This window comes from Micropterus salmoides, unplaced genomic scaffold, assembly GCF_014851395.1.
Source record: "Micropterus salmoides isolate LMB-PRFRI ecotype aquatic unplaced genomic scaffold, ASM1485139v1 Ms_hic_scaffold_4, whole genome shotgun sequence".
Lineage (NCBI taxonomy): Eukaryota > Metazoa > Chordata > Actinopteri > Centrarchiformes > Centrarchidae > Micropterus > Micropterus salmoides.
The window spans coordinates 30444584-30448339 of NW_024043372.1; positions in this window are offsets into that span (position 1 = coordinate 30444584).

A 3756-nucleotide genomic window follows, 5' to 3' on the forward strand; every position below is an offset into this window, starting at 1 on the left:
TCAAACAGAAGGAGCCCCTGAAGAGAGGAAGTACAAAGAGACTCGGTCAGAGAGGCCGGTCTGCCCTGGGGTTCCTCAGTGGCCTCCAATGGACTTGTATGAAGGTCTACATACACACACACACACACACAGGTGTAGAGATGTGAAGGCCTAGATTCTGTCAGATCCATTGTTTACAATGGGTTCACCTACCCCAAGGCTGAATGAATGTGATTCCCGCTATCACACACAGCTCTCAATCTCTTTCTCTCTCTCTCTCTCTCTCTCTCTCTCACACACACACACACACACACACAAACAACTCATGCACACATATATGACATATGTACTTACATCATATACATACGCACACAGATGGACACACTGCAGTGTACATAAAAATAAAACTTATATTGATTCCAAAGTGAGTGTACAAAACAAAAAACATAATAAAGCTAAAACATTCACGGGAAGCAAAATCAGATGATCAAATAAGCCATAAACACAAGTTGATGTTCTACACGCACACACACACACAACAGTACATTTGCACAGTGTTTGCAAGGTAAATTCAAACACTGTCGGAGGACAGCAGGAGAGACTCTCCCTAATTACAGCTGAGTGACAGCTTCTGATGCGTGTGTACTGTCTACACACACACACACACATACATCCAGAGTAAATTACCATCATGCCATAAGAGTGTGTCAACACACCTCTTTACAAAGGGACTAACTCTGCAATCTAAATGAAAGACAACAGATTCACATTAATAACAAAATGTTCTCCCCTCCTCGAACCTTCATTATTCATCATGACTCATTGATATGCAGCTCAGTCCGCTGCTATGCTCAGGAACTTCCTGCGAATGTGTCAGCTCCAACCAAGCCTGAGACCTCCACTGAGCCATCAGTGTAGTGCCACTGCCCCCTGGTGGGGAACAAACCAACAGCAACAGCCACAAGTGAGTCTGATCGAGAAGAGACATGTCAGGAACAAGCACATATTTCTACATAAGCGAGAGACAAGCAGGGCAATGAAAATGAGACAGCATTAATGCGTGTGGTTAGTGACTATTAAGAGAGATGAATATTCTTTCAAAACGACATCAAGGACTGACACAGGTCAAAGACAAAAAATAGGATCATGAGGAGGGGAAAAGAGAAGGTGAGATAATGAGAGGGCAGAAAATGAGTGGGTGGATGAAAGCAAAAATTTTAGGAGCAGTGAAGAAGTGGGGAACACTTTAAACATGCATTGGATGATACATTATGTTAGCAGGACATTACACAGACCCACACTGCAAAAAGGAGGATGTGTTTGCTTGTGAAAACTGAGTGCCTCTTGTGTATGAACTCCTGCAGCGGAAGTGGAACTCAAATGCCAATGAGTGAAGTGTTGTACCCACATTGACATGACGTACAGTATTTATATATTTGTGCATTTTTAATAAGCATTTGTTTACATGTAGGATATATAACTGTAAATGTATTTGTGTGGCTCTGTGTGTGTGTTTCATTCCAGAACAGTATTTAAAAGTGTGCAAGGTGCATACATCATATATATCAATGTGATTAGGCATGCTGGCAGCACAGCAGCCCATTTCTTATTCCCTTTTTTAAATGCTGGGCTATGGCACGCATTTTTATCAGCTTTGTTCTCTGATACACTCATTAAAAGAGCACAATAGTGCGTGCGTGTGTGTGTGTGTGTGTGTGTGTGTGTGTGTGTGTGTGTGTGTGTGTGTGTGTGTGTGTGCATGTGTTGTATGTGTGGTCTCCAGATGCAGCTCAGTCTTATCGGGACTTCAGGGACAAAATGTTCCATCAGTCATAGTGACGTTGTCACCTCTACTGTCTCACACGTGCAGGCAGATTGTGGCCTTATAACAGAGTAATGAATATGTTTTTAAAAAATAATAAACCGTACAAAAACAATCTCTGCTAATGTGACACAATTCTCATCACAATAATGTGACTCAACATCTCATACACACACATTTTTATACAAAACATTCATGTTACCAAAAATCTCAAGTGTCCTTTGGGGCATTTTTTTGAAGAATCAGAGGTGTGTGTGTGAGGCTCAGCTGGTCATCGCGGCTGTTAGGAGTTGCTGGCTTTGGCAGCAGTAAGGACACACACACACACACACACACGCTAACAAACAGAGCAAAGACATGCTCAAGATTATCTGAGAACATCAAGTCCCACTCTTTCTAAAATTATCCTTCCTCCTATGTCACCGTCTCTACCTGCTCTCGCTCTGTGTGTCTCTGTGGGATGAAGAGCTGATTTGTGTCATTTCTTGCAGTAATCGCACAGGAGTGACACGGGGCCTCATTGACATGCAATGAGACAATCCCACCTCGGTCACAAATATAACTGTGTGCCCTGCATCCAAACAGCATCATCGGCCAGCACTCTCTGAGCACACACACACACACACGGTCACAAACATACGCGTATACACATGAATATGCTAAAATGATACATAAAATGTCAGTGACCTTACCTGGCCCATCAGGATACATGTGTGCTACGCATCAAAAATCAAACAGTGAGACACTTTCCGCATGATGGGGATGTTAGTGACACTCTGTCACAGAGATTATATCATTTGACAGGAGAGTGTATGAAGTTCCTGCTCAATGGAACTGAGCTCCTGAAGAAACTGCACCATTTCTTGATAACCTCTGCGTCGCCTGTTTAGTGGAACAGTGTTCATCTTTGGCATCATGCATTTCCTAAAAGGGCTGCTTATCAGACCTGACTTGAAAGATAGGAATGAGATCTGTATTTATAAAATCCTCATTCTAGTTGTTTGACAAGATAGTCTCATCATCAAACTATGATTGATTTTGCCTCACTAGGCACCTAAGCATGATGTTGGTCATTAGATTTCTCATCCACAGCTGGCCAAATTACCATATTTCTTAGAGTCATTCAAGGATGATGACTTTGGTTACCTTTGACCTTTTGTCTGGAACAGTTGAAAAAAGTGGAAAACTACTGCCTGGAAATCTGTCATTCTTTGTAGGATACCAAACGAGCTCAGTGTGTTGGTGACCCACTGGCTTTGTTTTTGTCGAGCAAATTTCACAAGATATAACAAAGTCAAAACAAGCAGGATGATATTAACATAGAAAAAAATGAGCACATTTATACTCACATTGGGATAAATCCTTTTAAATTTTAATGACCCTGTTGTTCTTCCTCTTGTGCTCCGTTTTAAGCATTTCTAGTCACTGGTAGAGGTCTACGAATGGAGAAAAACAACTTCTGTACTGTGGGATGTAATCAACACTGTAGTCCTTTAGTCTTGGTTATTTATTTTGTCTCTCTCACACACGCTCATGTTGTACTTGTGTTTACAGTTAGACTAACATATTGGCTGACATAAGAAAGATACAGTGGATCTGCTACCAACCAGCAGCTAATTCAGTCTGTGTTTTGAGCAAACTTTTGATGTCCCATGATGCTCTAAATGCTGTTTTCGAGGCTTTTTTTACACTGACAAGATTGGTTTTCGGTCCTGAATAGTAATGGTTTATCTTTTGGAATTTAAAACCGTTTACATTAAATATAAAATGAAATAGAGCTAAATAAATGTACGGATTCCAGATACAAGAAGAAAAGTGTCAGCATGGGTTTTTTCACATGGGCTGAACTCTAGTGTGCATGTGTGAAAAATAGAAAGGCAGTGAGACTGAAGACCACACACGCATCACACCCGTATCTCAGCATGCTGATTTTCTGTGCCCAGACATAAAAAAGC